Source organism: Lithobates pipiens, unplaced genomic scaffold, assembly GCF_037356315.1.
Source record: "Lithobates pipiens isolate NorthernLeopardFrog02 unplaced genomic scaffold, aLitPip1_a1.2 Scaffold_19, whole genome shotgun sequence".
In the NCBI taxonomy this organism is placed as follows: domain Eukaryota; kingdom Metazoa; phylum Chordata; class Amphibia; order Anura; family Ranidae; genus Lithobates; species Lithobates pipiens.
Window position 1 is genome coordinate 206,581,152 of NW_027507764.1, and position 19,002 is coordinate 206,600,153.

Consider the following 19,002-nt stretch of genomic DNA (forward strand, 5'->3'; position numbering starts at 1 on the left):
GCCAGAATTTCGCTTCTATACTTCTTGACAGTCTGTGTGCTTCAACCAAGGGAGAGCTGCGCCACCTGCTGTCAGAAGTAAGGTACTGCATTGCAGGCACACTGGATTTCAGTAGAACTATTGAGTACTGTCCATGATACTTTTTTTATTTGCACTAACATACAATTTTTCAGGACAAGCTTTTGGGGTATGTCCCCTTCTTCAAGGTCCAAGTAGAACTATTCACATTGGTAATCATTTCCGTAGAGAGGCACTGTTTTTACTGCATCCACCACTAATGTCCATGACTACTTTTTTAGAATTTCTCACTTTTCTCTACAGTCTACACTATTGAGATTTTTTGGGAAATTCTTCTTGTGCCATTTTCATTTTAATGTTTAACTCCATCCTTTTCCTGCAGTTTTAAGAATAATTCATAGCAATAAAAAGTGTTCTGGTGACAGTTGTCTAATAGGGAATAGCCTATCACTTTTGAGAGTTCTCATCTTACTTTCTGCTGTGTCTCTGGGACAGGAAATTAAGGGAAATCTCCCCAATGTGACACAGACACAGAAAACTTCACAACGGTCTTTCCAAAACCAAGAAAAGCATTTATTTATTTATTACAGGTACTTATATAGTGCTGTCAATTTACGCAGCACTTTGTATTTACAGTATATTACACATTCACATCTGTCCCTGCCCTCAAGGAGCTTACAATCTAAGGTGCATTGGCTTTACATACACTTGAGGGCTCGTTCACACATAGTGTGGCGTCTGACACTTTTCTGCACTGGATAAATGCTAGTCACTGCTAGAGCACATAGGAAACAATTGTTTTGTATGTGCCCTAGTGACAGCTCTGGGGTGCATCCATTGTTTTAGCCAAAAAGAGAAGAAAGGAGGCTACCTGTGTCACCATTAGACAGCAGAACACTGGTGGTATCCTCTCTTCTCACTTGGCTAAAACAATGGATGTACCCCAGAACTGTCACTAGTGGATTCCACTTACCAGCATGCGCTGCACATTAAAAAGGACAGGTCCTTCGAATTGCTAAAGCAGCAGGCAGGCCAGGGCAGGGAGGGAGATCAGTCAGTCTGCAGATCAGTGCTGTCACCAGCGGGCTACAGTCTGTGTGGCAAAAGGGTGGTGCCTGCAGGTTGCTATAGCGGCAAACTATTCAGGGCAGGATGGGTTGTTTTTCAGGGTATGCTGACCTAGAGATTGCAGATTGTGACAGGTGTGTCAAGTTGGGCAATATAAACTCCACCTCTCTATCAATTAAAAAAATCAAAATAATTAGAAAAATTACTAAGGATTGGCTTTTTAAATGTTTCTATCTTTTTTTAACTTTTATGACCACAGAGTGTATTGGAGCTCACAGTCAGCATAGCTCCCAACTGTCTCTAATTTCGAGGGACTGTCCCTGATTTGGAGCAATGTCCCTCTGTCCCTCTTTCCTTCTCATTTGTCCCTAATTTTGGTCTGATCTATATCGTTGTATATAAAATGCACTTTTTATCTTTCAAAATGTGTTTTCCAGTGCTAAACCTTTCATCCAAATTCTAAATTGTTGCATTTGTAAATTTCATAAGTCAATATAAAGGTATTATATTAGTAAAAAAAAAAAGCCTTTGTAAATCTAATTAAACTTTTTTTGGTTAATTCTCCTTTAAATAGGTGTGGTGGAGGCGTGTTCTATGTCTACATACGTTTGCTAGTAGGTGTGCCTCATTCCTATCTCAAAATGTTGGGAGGTATGCAGTCAGCACTGCAAGTTCTGGTGTGTAACATGGTGAGGCTAGAGGGGGAGCAGCAGGGAAGTACTGGCAATCACATTGCTGAAGCCACCAATGCAAGACATTTTGGAGAGTCACATGGGGCAGCTAGCTGGGTACAGTAGACAAAAGAAAGCAAACAGTTTTCTTAGGCTGAAAATAAAACATGGGCAGACAGTGGCAACACAAAACAAGAATTGCCTTCCATAGAGTTACCACTGGCAATAGGAAATTCATATGAATGGCAGGATCACCAGGTATTTACAATCGAATACTCTAAGCCCTTGTACACACGAGATTCCGACACCCAAATCCATCGGAGTAATTCCGACGGATTAATTGCGGAAGAGGTCCGGAAGTGATGTTGCATACACGCGGTCGGACTAAGTTGTCGGAAAATCCGATTGTACATAACGTGATGACGTTATTTCGTTAGGATGGGACTACGTTCAGGCTAGTAGCCAATAGCTTTGGTCTAGGAATTTGATCTGAGCATGTGTGGTACTTTGTCCGTCGGAGTAGGCTACACATGATCGGAGTATGTCCCATCGGAGCATTTTGTCGGAAAATTTTACCGGCAAGTTGGAAAAGTTAGTCCGTCGGATATTCCGACGGGAACAGTCCAATGCAGACCACACACAGTCGGAATATCCGACAAGACGGTCCGATAAGAAACATTCCTTCGGAATCTCCGACCGTGTGTACAAGGGCTTAGAATACTCTAAGAAACCTTCAGCACACATACTCCAATAAAATATTTTTGTAACTAAAATTTGAATTTTTGGGTTTAACCACTTGCTTACTGGGCACTTAAACCCCCCTCAGTCCCAGACCAATTTTCAGCTTTCAGCGCTGATGCACTTTGAATGACAATTGCGCGGGCATACAACACTGTACCCAAATGAAATTTTTATCATTTTTTTCCCACAAATAGAGCTTTCTTTTGGTGGTATTTAGTTACAGCTCGGAGTTTTATTTTTTGCTAAACAAACAAAAAAAGATGCAAAAAAAAAAATCATGTTTTAATAGTTTGTTATAAAATTTTGCAAACGGGTCATTTTTCTCCTTCATTGAAGTGCGCTGATTAGGCGGCACTGATGGCTGCATTGGTGGGCACTGATGGGCTGCATTGGTGGGCACTGATAGGCTGCATTGGTGGGCACTGATAGGCTGCACTGGTGGGCACTGATAGGCATAGTTAAGGCGGCACTAATAGGCACAGATAAGGCGGCACCGATGGGCACAGATAAGGCGGCACTGATGGGCAAAGATGGGCACAGATAAGATGGCATGGATGGGTGGCACGGATAAGTGGCACGGATGGGTGGCACGGATGGGCACTGATAGGTACCACTGATAGATGGGACTGATGGGCACTGATAGGTGGCACTGATAGGTGGCTCTGATAGGTGGCACTGCTGGGCACTGATGGGCGGCACTGCTGGGCACTGATGGGCGGCACTGCTGGGCACTGATGGGCGGCACTGGGGTGCAGCACCTTTGAGGCACATTGTGGGCACATTGTGGGCACTGTGGATGGCACTGTTGGTGGCACTGCTGGATGGCACTGTGGGTGGCACTGTGGGTGGCACTGTGGGCACTATGGGCACTGCTGGGTGGCACTGCTGGGGGGCACTTACTTTTATTCAGGATGGCACTGCGGTGGGCAGGTGGGCACTGGCAGGGGGCAGGTGGTCAGCTGTATTGTACTGATGTCCCGATCACGGCCGCCGGTGATCGGCTTTTTTTTTCTCTCCTCGCGCTGTCAGCGCGAGGAGGAATAATAGCCGATTACCGGCTCCGTTCTATCACATGATCAGCTGTCATTGGCTGACAGCTGATCACGTGATAAGGGGTCGGGATCGACCCCTTGCACGGATCGGTGATCAGGCGAGTCTCACGGACTCGCCGATCACAGAGCGCGCCGCGCGCGCCCCTCAGGGCACGCGCAGGCCGCTCGTACCCGGGACGACGTCAATAGACGTAGTCCCGGAAAAGTAGATCCGCGCTAATGCCGTCATTTGGCAATAGCGCGGATCCCAAGTGGTTAATGACACTTTAAAGCTGAAATTTACCCAAAAGGGAAGTTCCTTTTCCACCTCTACCCCCTCCTGTATGATTTTTGGATGCATTTATTTTTTGGGATGGCATGGGTACTTGGTTTTGATAGGTACTCCCAGTTTGTAGGCAATCTTAGTGGAAGCTCACCTCCTCTCCTTTTCCTGTAGCCTTCAGGGACACTTCACAGGTCCCCGAAGGCTGCCGGACCAATCTCAAAGTGCAGCGTCGCTTGCACATGCACAGTGGGAAACCACAAGGAGTCACAACTGGCTTCCCTTAGTAAACATGCTGGCACCAGGGACCCAAAGATCAGCAAAGGACCATACTGGGTGAGGATGCCCCTGGATTCTTGGCAGGTAAGTGTTTTTTTATTAAAAGTCAGCTGCTACAGTATTTGTAGCTGCTGAATTTTTTTCATAAAGCCTTAAAGTGGTTGTAAACCTAAAAAAAAAAAAAAAAAAATGACACTATTCCTTTAAAGCAGGATATACAGTATAGTGCTTGTGCGGTGTCATTTGTCCTTCTCTATGCTGTAAAATACCTGGTTGATCCTGCCTGTTCCTGTGTCCTCCTTAGTGTCCTGACCACAGTAATCATGGCTGTTGATCCATGATACCGTGGTCAGGTTAAGTGCCTCCATCATCTGCTGTCTCTCCCTCTTCCCTCCCTCAGCTCAGGAGTCTGTGTGTGTGAGCCATCTCCTCCCTGCCCCTCCCCTTTTTCTGCTATTCCGCTGTCGCTATAAAATCACTAATCACAAATCCTGGAATCCCCTCTGTTACAGCATATACTGTGTCTGTTTTTTTAAAATTATGCAGCAAAATGCCTTATTTCAGAACACCACTGTGCACCCACGTGACCTCCCGCCACTCTCCTCCTCTCCTCCCGGCTGATGAAAGAGTGGAATCTCAGCCACTCCCACTGTAGTCCTCAGATGAGGGAAGGAGAGTGCTGGAGGGTCATGTGACCGCACAGCTGTACTGTAAAATAAGGTATCTTGCGGCATAATTTTTAAAAACACATACACTGCACAGTATATCTCGCTGTAACAGAGGGGATTCCAGGATTTGTGATTAGTGACTTTACAAGCGCTTTAAGAAAAACGATTTCAAAGGAATTTGCAAATAAAAACAATTTTTGGGGGGCTGTAAAAAAAGGATGTTGAGGTGCAGTTAAGTGACCCCATTCCTGACCAGTCTCTTAAACACAGACATACTTTGCTTAGTAACTGCAGATTTTTTTTTTAACTCCCTGGGTAGTACCGCCACCAACATGACCCATCCAACTGAATGGGACTGCACTGCAACTGGATTAGTAGTTTAAGCATTAAAACAGGCAGTGAGAAGGCAGCTATCGGCTAACATTATGGTGGCTGTTATATCCGTACTCTGCACAAATCAATGGCCGGCACCGGTGATGTTCGCATGTAACTGCTCATCTAAGTAGCTTGATTTGAATGGGGCTGCCAATTGACCCTGAGCGCAGACACTGTGTATCCAGAGTCAGTGTTTCTGTGGAGGTTTGGCGACACACAAACTGGTTGCAGCTAATTAGCCAGTTTGTATGTAATCATATCATAGAGCAGCCTTTCTCAACCTTTTCAACACAGAAGAACCCTTGAAATCGTTCTCCGGTCTCGAGGAAAGTCTGCTAAAAATTAGAAATCTACAACTCATGATACATTAGTGTGATGATCAGTGAGAAGAATGGTCCTTAAACTTGTGATCATTGGAAAGATTTACGTCCTTACAGGTAGCTAAAAAGATCAATGGTGTCAGTGGGAACTTATCTGAGAGGCAGAAATTGCCCAATGCTGAAGGAACCCCTAGCAACCTCTGGAGGAACCCTAGGGTTCCACGGAACCCTGGTTGAGAATCACTGGCATAGAGTGTTGCTGCATCCACAGGTGGCATTTAACCAGCTATAATAGCAGCAAACTATCTGCCCATGTGAAACTAGTCCAATGGGCCGTACACACAATAGGATTTTCTGACAATAAATGTTGGATGTGAGCTTGTTGTCAGAAAGTCTGACCGTGTGTAGTCTCCATAGAATATTTGTTGTCAGAATTTCCGCAAACAAATGTTTGAGAGCAGGTTCTCAAGTTTTGTTGTCGGAAATTCCGAGCGTATGTACACAATTCCGACGCACAAAAGTCCATGCATGCTCGGAATCAAGCAGAAGAGCCGCATTGGCTATTGGACTTCATTTTTCTCAGCTTGTCGTACGTGTTGTATGTCACCACATTCTTGACATGAGTTTCCGACAACATTTGTGTGACCATGTGTATGCAAGAGTAGTTGGGGCCAACATCCTTCAGAAAAAATCCACGGTTTTGTTTTGTTGTTCCTATGGTGTGTACATAGCATTAGGGTTGCTAAGGGCCATTTACATTCTTGCATTGCATTAAGGCACCCATGTGTTTGTACAATTCAGTGCTATTCAATATAAATGGCACCCCAGCACTGCTTGCTGATAGATCTGCATTGCAGTGCTGCACAGCTCATGGAAATTTACTAAAATGCATTATGCTGCCAGAAATTCTATGTACACCTTTTGGGTCTATAAAAAGAACGAATGTTGGGGCTTTATATAAGGCAACGACTACTAGAGTTACTATGTCTCCATCCTTATTATTTATAGAGGGGTAGAGCTGATTGGGGGGATTGTGGGACTTTATATGAAACACACCACTAGAATGTGAATGAATCAATTTTTATAAGATAACATATTTAATGATACAACGGGGCATACATGAAAATCAATAAATCAATTGCAATATTTATTATACAGAAAAGGTAGACATGATAGTACAAATGGTTCATGAATATACATAAATACAACCACATAAAATCCATAATAATAAAATGGTATATATATATATATATATATATATATATATATATATATATGTGTGTGTGTGTGTGTGTGTATATATATATATATATATATATATATGTATAAATAAAATATATATCCAAAATAAATACAAACATGATGACCATGATTGATTGTGACCATAATATTATACAATTGATTCAAAATTCTAGAAAGGTAAAAATCACATGATAACCACATGATAGCTGTGACGTAGCATTAGTAAAAATCTCTACGCGTTTCCACTCCAGCTGTGATTATAAATGGTGTTGGGTATACACCCATAAGGCTTTTGTAGAAAAAAAAATATATATATAATATTGTATCAATGGAGTGACTAACACAACTGATGAATGGGGGGGAAAAGAGGGGAACCATAAATCGGAAGAGAGTGAACCAAGGACTAAGAGCCCAAGGGTGGAGTAATACCCCTAAGTGTATCATCGCCAAAGCGAATAGTAAGAAAAAAGATAACCACAAAGGGACCAATGGTGAAAAAGTGATGCCAAACATTACCTGGAGCTTGAGATAAAAAGCATATTCCAATGTGTTACAAGGTGTCACAGGAGGGAAGAAGGTGAACAAGATGTGTGCTCGAGAGGTGTGGTATACACCGCAGAACCCCCCCAACGTCACGCTGCGTGCTAATGGGGAGGGGGTGCCAATGTCCGAGCGGTATGGCGCTCATAGTTAGGCACCTTAACCTTCCCTTGTGGTGCATGCAGATGGAAAAAGATCACATCAACACACGAAGTCACAGATGACGTCACAGGTGCGGTGTGTGGTCGTGGCATTTACACGCAGTGAGCACCTGTCCATCCACCCACATGTGGTTAGATCGGGAAAGGAGGGGGAGGTCCCGGTGCGCGTCGCAGCTCCCGGGAATGAAGAAAACAAGAGACATCCCCAACATAGACCTGATCATGGTAGATTGACCCAAATAGGATAGATATAACTAGATTGGCAGATGCATGTGACAGGGAATACCCATATAACTAAATACATGAGTGTGTGTGTTTCCATCCCGTAATTGGCATATAAAAATAAAGTATGGTAGGACATGAGGCAATGAATACTAGAGTTCATATGTCTCCATCCCTATTTCTTATAGAAAAAAGGGGGGGTAGAGGGGATTGGGGGGATTGTGTAATTTTATATGAAACACACCACTAGCATGTGAATGAATCAATTGATATATGATAACATATCTAATGATACAAGTGGGATGATGTTCCCACAGTGCCTTCAGCTATTAACAATTTTGAATCAATTGTATAATATTATGGTTACAATCAATCATGTTCATCATGTTTGTATTTATTTTGGATATACAGTTGTGCTTAAGTTTACAAACCCTGGCAGAATTTATGATTTCTTGGCATTTTTTTATAGAATATGAATGATAACACAAACACTTTTCTTTCTCTCATGTTTAGTGTTTGGCTGAAGCCATTTGTTATCAGTCAACTGTGTTTACTCTTTTTAAATCATAATGGCAACAGAAACTACCCAAATTACCCTGATCAAAAGTTTACATACCCTGGTGATTTTGGCCGGATAATATGCACACAAGTTGACACAAAGGGGTTAGAATGGCTATTAAAGGTAACCATCCTCACCTGTGATCTGTTTGCTTGTAATTGATGTGTGTGTATAAAAGGTCAATGAGTTTCTGGACTCCTAACAGACCCTTGCATCTTTCATCCAGTACTGCACTAACGTTCCTGGATTCTGAGTCATGGGGAAAGCAAAATAATTGTCAAAAGATTTGTGGGAAAAGGTAGTTGAACTGTATAAAACTCTAATCAGGAAAATGGAAAAATGAGGGTTTCTGTTGAAACAAAATCATGGTCAGGTAGACCAAATAAAATTTCAGCCACAACTGCCAGGAAAATTGTTCAGGATGCAAAGAAAAAAACATAAATAACTTCAGGTGAAATACAGGACTCTCTGAAAACATGTGTTGTGGCTGTTTCAAGATGCATATTGAAGAAAGATGGGCTGCTTAGTCTAGTCACCAGAAGAAAGCCTTTACTACGCAAATGCCACAAAGTATCCCGCTTACAATACGCCAAACAGCACAGAGACAAGCCTCAAATGCCTAATTTGGAGTGATGAGACCAAAATTGAGCTTTTTGGCCACAACCATAAACGCTACATTTGGAGAGGAGTCAACAAGACCTATGATTAAAAGGTACACCATTCCTACTGTGAAACACGAAGGTGGATCGCTGAAGTTTTGGGAATGTGTGAGCTACAAAGGCACAGGAAATTTGGTCAAAATTGATGGCAAGATGAATGCAGTATGTTATCAAAAAATATTGGAGGAACATTTGCATTCATCAGCCAGGAAGCTGTGCATGGGATGTACTTGGACATTCCAACATGATAATGATCCAAAACACAAGGCAAGTCAACCTGTCATTGGCTACAGCAGAATAAATGAAGGTTCTGGAATGGCCATCTTAATCTCCTGACCTCGATATCATTGAGCCACTTTGGGGAGATGACAACCGTGCAGTTCATGTAAGACAGCCCAAGAATTTTCAGAAACTGGAGGCTTTTTGCCAAGAGGAATGGGCAGCTTTACCATCTTAGAAGATAAAGAGCATCATCCACAAATACCACAAAAGAGTTCAAGGTGTCATTGATGTTAAAGGGGGCAATACATGGTATTAAGAACTGGGGTGTGTAAACTTTTGATCAGGGTCATTTAGGTAGTTTCTGTTACCATTAAGATTTAAAAAGGGTAAACACAGTTGACTGATAATAAATGGCTTCAGCCAAACACTAACCATGAGTGATAGAAAAAATGTTGTGTTATCATTCATATTCTCTGAAAAATGGCCAATAAATTATAAATTCTGCCGGGGTATGTAAACTTATGAGCACAACTGTATATAAGATTTTATTATTATACATTTTATGTGGGTATATTTATGTATATTCGTGAACCATTTGTACTATCATATGTGTTACTAATCATGTCTACCTTTTCTGTATGATAAATATTACAATTAATTTATTGATTTCCTGTTCTGGTATATTAGGCAACCTATTCAAATTAACTGCCTGCCTTTTATCAGTTCACATTAACTTGCTGTATATGTTGATGCTCGTGTGCCAGTGCATAGCAATAGCCCTCAATCAATAAGAATTTTCTGAATTAGAAAGCAGTGGTTTCTCAAAAAAAGACTGGTCTTGGCTTTTCCAAACATAGAGCAAAGATTGGTCGAGTTTTTTTTTTTTTGTTTTGTTTCATTTTGACAGGCTAGGAGACTTTCCATAATAAACAATTAATTTCAAGAAGCAAGAAGTTGCAAAATAAAAACCAAATATAAAAAAATATGATGCATAAAATACACCTAAATCAACACTTTGAATTTTCTTAGCATCCACGTTCTTTTACATTTTTGCCTCAATGAAATATGACTTTTTATATCACTTAGAATCTTTTTTTCATTCCAGGATATTAATACATATGGTTATTCACCAACTTTACACATGTTGCAGAGGAGGTGAGGAGGTGGTTTACTATTACAAAAATAGTACTAGCTATGATCAGCTTGTTAGGAGTTTAACATATTGAAGCACTAAAAATATATTTTAGCACACATACAGTATAAAGAAATAATCAGGGATCTTGTGTAAACACACTGCTTAATCACTTTCTGCCATCTTTAAAGAGGTCCTCATGAATTCAGGCATGTTTATATACTGTATTTTTAGTATAAATACCTCTCATTCAATGGTCAAAAACTGAAAACTGACCTCATTGTGCAGACATAGACACATTTCTTGGTATCTTTACACAGGGCCACCATGAGAAATCATGGGGTTCCACACAACCTACCTAGCAGGGCCCCCTCCCTCACCGTGGTCACCTAGATGAGAAGAATGAGGTGGCGTGCTGCAGTAAATTGTGGGTATGGCAAAATTGAGCTAACAGTGGGAGAAGCTGATTTTTGTGCAGACGTGAGCCTTATTTTGCACTTTCCAGCTTTAGTAACTAAACCCCCTTGTGTACTTAAAAGTGGGGTATACCTGTAATCCTTTTATTCCCGGCATATTGCAGGCTGCTCTAACATCAGATCTCCCCGATTTTATTACTGCATACCCAGCAAAGTTCCCCTTTAATCTCTCCATCAATCTCTTACCAGGAACCTGACATGTGCTAAACCAGGGTTAGGTAGAAGTAGGGATTTACCTAAAAAACATGGTAGTGATCAAGGATAACTGGGGTGCAGCACACTTTTTTTTTAAGGAGATAACCTAGCAAGACCCCATCAAAAAGTAAGAAAGGTTTGAAGAGTTCAGAGGTCAGTAGTAAGTAATACAGAGTGCAGGGTTCAATAATAAGTAATGTATAACGCAGGAGTACACTCATGCATCTACATTATACACACCAGGGTTCAATAGTAAGTAATGTAGAGTGCAGGAGTACACTCATGCATCTACACTATACACATCAGACAAGGGTCTTTGTTTTAACACTACCAGTCCGACAGTGAGGTCTGTCATTACAGCCAGATGCCCCTCTGGAACTATCCCTATTCCATTTTCACCTGCTTCTAGCCAACTGCTTAAATTAGTTTGTCTTGCCCTGGGCACACCAGACCTTCCTACAACAATAACAACAAAAAAGAGAAGCAAAAAGGGGTTTATTGGTCCAAGAGAAAGCAATCAGAGTTAAAGTATAACTTGTTAGTTTGCTAACTAACCCTACTCTATCTCTATGCAATTTGTCAGCTTTACCTATCCCTATCCTTACAGCGGCTTTCAGTCACTATGATTGCTCTGTGCGCCCACTTTTGTGAGGGGGCCAGCACATAACTCTATTAAGTCAACTTACCTATGTTGAAAGGCCCTTGCAGTGCATTATAGTTACAGTAGTTATAGTTACAAAGAATTGCTGCAGTGAATATTCACCATTAATTAATCAAGTCCACAAATCTGGAACAAACGGGGTTCTCTATGCACCCATGGTACTGCTGAACCCAAATCATCCCTATTACCATGTAGTTTCAGATGAATAGCAGTCTTTGGGTTTGATTTACTAAAGGCAAATAGCTTGTACTGTACATTTTGCAAAGTGAAGTTGCTCCAAAGCTTAGTAAATTAGGTAAAGCTTCACTTTGCAAAGAATATCCAGTTATGTGCCAGGAAAATAAAAAACTGAATTTTTGCTTGTACATGAGTGGATGATGGAAGTCATCAGAGCTTCTGCTCATTTACTAAGCTCTGGAGCAACTGCACCTGCAGAGTGCAACTTCCCTTTTCAAAGTGCACAGTCTATTTGCCTTTAGTAAATCTACCCCTATGCATCCAGATGAATAAAAAGCATACAATGACAATTTCTTTATATAATTTGTCCTTTTTATTCAAATACAAAAAATAGGTCTTATATTTTAATATTTACTTTGTAATATTATGCAGGTTTTAGCTGCCTATTTATTCAGAAACCACTATGAGGGAAAATGAATGACACAAGGGAAGGAGGAACTGCAAGTAGCAGATTGAGTATGATCTAAAACACAGATGACCTCATGTTGGAACTGGACAGAAGAAAGCTTGGAAACATAATGAAAAAGTATGTCTGAATCAGGCCTTCTGGGAAGATATTCAAGCTGACACTGGGGTGCAGGTAAGCAATTAGCTATTTTATGAAGACTAGAGAAGATGAATTATGTATGCGATTAGCAACAGCCCCATGGCTTTGGGGACCAGGAGACACTACTGGTCAATTGATCGTAGAGGGAAAGATTGACAGAACATTTACACAAATTTGATGTGAATAAAGTAGAGAAAATGTAAGATATAAACCACCACATTTACTTTTGGCTATTTTAACATTATTTAGGTCTTTTAATTAATTAATTAAAGCAAAAAAATTTGAAGTCAGAATCAGCATGTTCTTTCAAAAGCAAATTAGGGACTCCCACTCACACATATGTTTTATCGATTCTCTGTGTTACAAATAAATGCTTGTTACAGCAAATTTAATTTCTATTTACCTAAAATTTTACTTTTATAAATTGTACCCTGTTGTATTAATACCTTATTTCAATATCGAATCTTGTTTTATTAGTCTGTCCCTGACTGACAGATTTATAGATGTTGATGTAATAAAGGAGTGGAGTACTTTTCATCCTGAAAAGTAAATGTTTAGCAAGCTTAGCAAATAAAGTACCACTGTGTTCTTTTTATATTTCCAATATGTGCAAGCAAAAATACTGTACTTTTTTCATTTCTTGTGCACATGACTGGCTACTCAAAGTAAATATAGGGGTTGATTTACTAAAGTTGTAGAGTGGGAAATCTGGTGCAGCTCTGCATTGTAGCCAATCAGCTTCTAACTTCATCTTATTCAATTAAGCTTTGAAAAAAAAAATTGGGTCACTAAATCTGTAGGGCTAAAAAATTATTTTTAAGCTAAACTTTAGCTGTAAATGTAAGGTTCTATGACTAGGTTTGAATGGTGGACAGCATTACAATTGTAGCTGCAAAGAGAACTGTGGAGAAATATAATATTTAACTATTGGGACAGTCTGCACTACACTTTGGCTCACGGTCATATTACACAAGATAAGAAAGTCCCCTATGATTGCTAGCCATGCCACCATTGACTACACTATGAAGACCCATATTTCTTATAAGGCCCTCCTACTATTGCCTTGGAGTCCTCAGTTCATGTTCCCACAGTTCCCAAGCTGCCCTCATTCCATAATACCATGTATTGAACCGTGAGCCAATTTTTACGTAATATGCATCTTGCTCCTGAGGAAGTGGATTGAGCTCCACGAAATGTGTTGAGCCCAAGGATGCTATTTTTTAGTATTATGCTTTTACATGTGGAATTTGTTGTATATGAATATGTTATTAATGATGTATCACCAGCACATTTTTGATACAATCAGCTCTCAACTCAATATCCATATGCCATGAATTATTATGATTCCACCGTACTATTGACAATCATGTTCTACTTTATGTATGAACTGTCATTATTATTATTTATTATTATTATTTATTTATTATTATTATTACCATCATGAATTTTATCTTGTTGATGAGGCATTTCTAATAAATAATTGCTCTTAGCAATATTATTATTATGGTCTACATTGTGCTGTTACAAGTCCACTTATGTTCAAATATATGAATTTACAATATGCCATTATACATTGAGTACCTGCCAGCAGCTATTTTGTATGACTGCCATGATTTGTAAAGACAGTACAAAGTCTTCTAGGCATGGAATGAACAAGTTGGTGGCATATTTTCCATTCATCAAGACTGACCTGTTTTAGAGCCTGTTTTTTTTTCTTCTTCTTTTCTTTCTCCATTCCCCAGATCCCTGGGTCTCTTTCTTCCCCCTTTTTCGCTTACACCTGGCCACCTATGGCTACGCCCAGTGGTTCCTGGGGGGATCAGTGTTTGGAATATGTGGGGCCCAAACTGTCCATTTGGGGGCACCCGAGAAATCCTCAAGTTGTGGCACAGTGAATCTTCTTCATACAGCTTTGATGATCTACACATGCTACTCATGGGGATGGTATGCTAATACAAACCACCTTGGCAATTATTTTATACGTATATGGTGTTATTCCCTTGGCTTAATCTGACAATCACTATGCTCTGTTTTAGAATTCTATCTTTTGAGACCTTCTCTTCTCTTCACAAATGAAGAAAAGATTAAACCCTTCCTAAAATACGTCGGCTATACAGAGAAGACAGTGTCACTATATTGTACATACCCCAATACGTCAGCTGTTTTATTGTTGATGACTTGTTTTTATCATGTATATCACTAATGTATTACACCTTTTTATTGATGTATTAATAAAAGCTACCCTGTTTCCCCGAAAATAAGACCTAGCGTGATTGTTGGTGATGGCCCCCAAATAAGCCCTAGTTAAAGTCCTTGTAGGTCTTATTTTCAGGGTAGGGCTTATTTTCGGGGAAAGGCATATTTGGGGGGTAGGGCTTATATTGCAGCCATCACCGGCAATCACGCTAGGTCTTATTTTCGGGGAAACAGGGTATATGTTTTATATAACACAAGTTTATCTCTTTTGACGAAAGTTGCCTTTAAAGTTCCATCAGTATCTTGGGGGTTACTCTTTCTCCTATTTGTCCAATTTAGGGATGTTGGCAACAAATGTTTACGGCTTTCTATGGGGGTTAATTTTCTCTTTTAGAGCCTGAATGCTGGATAGAGAGTGATACTGAACTTGTCTCTTCAGCATTCCCCATACGTGTTCAACTGGGTTCATGTCAGGAGACATACTTGGCCACTGAATCACTTTCACCCTGTTCTTCTTCAGAAATGCAACAATGGCCATAGATGTGTGTTTTGGATCATTGCCATATTGGAAAAGTGCACAACAACCAAGGGCATGGAGTAATGGTACCACCTTTTCTTTCAATATAGAGAAGTGCATCTGTGAATTCATGACACCATCAATTAAATGCAGCTTCTGGACACCAGTAGCACTCATGCAGCCCCAAAGAAGCACACTGCCAGCACCATGTTTCACTGTAGGCACAATGCATTTTTCTTTGTATTCCTAATCTTTGCGATGCCATACAGTTTTGGAGCCATCAGTTCCAGGAACATTTATCTTGGTCTCATCACTCCAGAGTACAGAAGACACTACTGTTGAGGTGTTAACTCCTGTGAAGGGCCTGGATGTCTCTATAAGATGGTTGCAATTCCATCTTTGTCCAATTTTTGTATCACTTTTGCTATAATAAGTATAATATACTTATTAAGACTGATAAGTAAAGCTTTTCTGATTTTCTTGTAGCCTTCACCTCTCTTGTATTAAGAAATGATTTTCTTTCTCAGGACTAGGGATGAGCCGAACACCCCAGTTCGGTTCACATCCAGAACATGCGAACGGACCAAAAGTTCACGCAAACTCTCAAACACCGTTAAAGTCTATGGGACTCGAACGTGAGAAATCAAAGGTGTGAATTTTAAAGGCTAATATGCAAGTTATTGGCCTAAAAAGGGATTGGGGGACCGGGTCCTGCCCTAGGGGACATGTATCAATGCAAAAATACGTTTTTAAAACTGCAGTTTTTTCGGGAGCATGATTCTAATGATGCTTAAAGTGAAAAAATAAAAATTAAATATTCCTTTAAATATCGTACCTGGGGGGTGTCTATAGTATGCCTGTAAAGTGGCACGTGTTTCCCATGTTTAGAACAGTCCCTGCACAAAATGACATTTCTAAAGGAATAAAAGTAATTTAAACCTGCTTGTGGCTGTAATGTAATGTCCGGTCCCGGCCAATATAGATGAAAATTATTGAGAAAAACAGCATGGGTAACCCCCAGCCCATTACCAGGCCCTTTGGGTCTTGTATGGATATTAAGGGGAATAAAAAAAAAAAAAAGGCATGGGGCCCCCAGGCCATATATACTCTGAACAGCAGTATATACAGGCGGTCCCAAGAAAGACAGGGACTGTAAGTTTGTTCTTAAGTTGAATCTGTTTGTAATTTGGAACAGGTACATTTTGTAAGTGTAGCTCCAGTCAAAAAAAATCTATTTTTAAGCTTTTTGGAAAACATAAGGAAGGGTTATCATCACTCCTGTAACATTTTTTTTGCTGTCTGTGCCCCTATTCAGAAGACTTCACCTCCCTTTCTGTCCTAATGATAATTGGATTTTGAAAATTTGGGGTTTTTAGGGAAACAAGGATTGGTGATAAAGCATCAGTGGAGGAGACTCCTTTTTCCCATATTAACTCTCACAGGAGGGAATTTCCCTTCCTACGGGTAGATTTCCTCTCACTCCCTGTTATCTCCCTCGTTTGTAAGGAGGAGGCATTTGTAAGTCGGATGTTTGAAAGTAGGGGCTTGCCCTATATACTCTGCAGAAATTTGGGCCTTAGGTGTTGGTGGTACCAGAACACTGTAAGCCCTCACAGTTACTCTTGGTGGGCGCTGGAACGGGCCTTGCTGTGAAATATTATATCAAGAATATTATATCACGGACACATCCATAAAAAAATTATTCGGTTACATCAGCATCAGGTGCTTGGTAGCTGGTGATCCAAGACTGATTCATTTTTATGAAGGTGAGCCGATCAACCAAGCTGGTGGACAGGCACACTCTGTGATCGGTTACAAAGCCTCCTGCAGCACTAAATGTTTGTTCCGAAAGAACGCTCGATGCAGAACAGGCCAGTAGCTAATTGCATACTGTGCAAGCTCTGGCCAGTGATCCATCCTCAAGACCCAGTAACCCAGAGGATTTTCGGTTGGAAAGGACTCCAAGTCTGATCTTTCCTCTAGGTATTCCTGCACCATGTAAATCAGATGCTGGTGATGGTTGCTGGAACCGATCAGACCTTGGGGCTGCAGACTAAAACATTGTCTGAACGCATCTCTCAGCCACCTTCTCCCCCGCTCCTTCTGTGACTGACCAAAGCCTCAGCAACACGTTGTCCAGGACCAGGAATTTGTAACCTCCCAGGCTCTGGAAACGTGTTGCACAAACCTTTCTGCAAGACCTCCCGAAGATGTTTCATCCTCTGCTCCCTCTGTGACGGCTGGATAAGTTCTGCAACCTTACCGTTGTAACGTAGATCAAGGAGGGTTGCCAGCCAGTACTGATCCCCCTCCTTGATACCACAAACCGATGGTCCTTTCGTAGGCTTTGCAGGATCAGGGAGGCCATGCAGCATAGGTTTGCTGAGGCATTCGGTCCGGAGTCCTCAAGTGCCCTGTGCATTATTCCATGCAGCGTGTGCTCCAACAGGTAGACAAGAGGGACAGTATCACTGATGCATGCACTGCTCACCATCCTCATGGACTCCTCAAATGGTGACAGTACAGTGCATGCATCCTTGATCATGAGCCACTGGTGTGGCAAAAAAAAGCCAAGCTCCCCTGACCCTGTCCTGGTGCCATAGTCACACAGGTGCTCATTGATGGCCCACTGCAGCATGGCCAACGCTGAGTTCCATCTGGTGGGCATGTCACAGATTAGGCGGTTCTTGGGCAGATTGTATTCCTTTTGGAGGTCAGCCAGCCGAGCACTGGCATTATATGACTGGCGGAAATGCACACAGACTTTCCTGGCCTGCCTCAGGAGATTCTGTAAGCCCGGGTACCTGCACAAGAATTGCTGCACCACCAAATTTAGGACGTGAGCCAAACAGGGAACATGGGTAAAGTTCCCTGTCGGAGGGCGGAGAGGAGGTCGGTGCCACTGTCGCAAACCACCATTCCTGCCTGAGGCTGGCGTGGCGTCAACCACCTCTGAGCCTATCCCTTCAGAGCTGACAGAATTTCTGCCCCAGTGTAGTGCTCCTGTCCCCTAAGCACACCAGCTCAAGCAGCGCATGGCAACAGTTAGAGTGCTAGCAATTTAGCCAAGCTAGCATTCAGCCGCTGGGCATGTGGATGGCCGGGACCGAATATCTTTCGCCGGTTTAGCAACTGGGGTAGAGAAATTTGCCTGCTACAATCGGATGTAGGTGTAGCGAAAGCAGATTGCCCGCAAGTACTTGGCACACCAAATTCTACACCTTCATTCCTCTCAGTGCATGTTTCTGAGAGAACTGAAGGTATAGTGGGGTTGGAGATCCCAGCTGATGAGGAGCAAGGAGAGGTCCGTCTTGTTCTTTGATGTGGGTCTGTTAAGTACGCTTCCCAACGGACTGCATGGGAGTTCAACATATGTTTGGTCAAGCAACTGGTGCCCAAGTGGCTGCTGTTTTGGCCTTGCTTGATACTCTTCAGACATATGTTGCAAACAGCAACGGTGTGATCTGCTGCACACGTCTCCATAAAGGCCCACACCAAAGCACTTTTGGAAAAAATGCACGGAGTCAGCAGCACCCTGCACATGCGGAGCTCTGCGGTGTGATGCAGTCGGTTGGCTGCCCTTAAGCTGGCCCCCGGAGGTCATCCTGCCTCCTTGGAGATGTGCCTCCTCCTCCTCCTATCAGGCACCCATGTAGAGTCAGTGACCTCATCACCCCCTCCCTCCTCGTCAGCTGGGGGAACATGACTGGCAGTTTGTTATCCTTCTTTGGCACCCCCTTTCTCTTCTCTCTGGGCTCACGTTACTGCCTTCCTCAATCTGGGTACCATCATCGGAGCCTTCAAAAAGCTGCGCATCCTCCTGCAGTGTGTACCTAACACTGTGGTCTCCTCAGGGCATGATGGTGGGGCCAGGGAAGGAGTGACTAATGACATTGAGCCGATGGAAGAGGCCACTTTGGCAGCTGCATTGGCAGCCAAAGTACTCTGAGCCTGGGTGACAGAGGATGAGGAGGATGAGGAC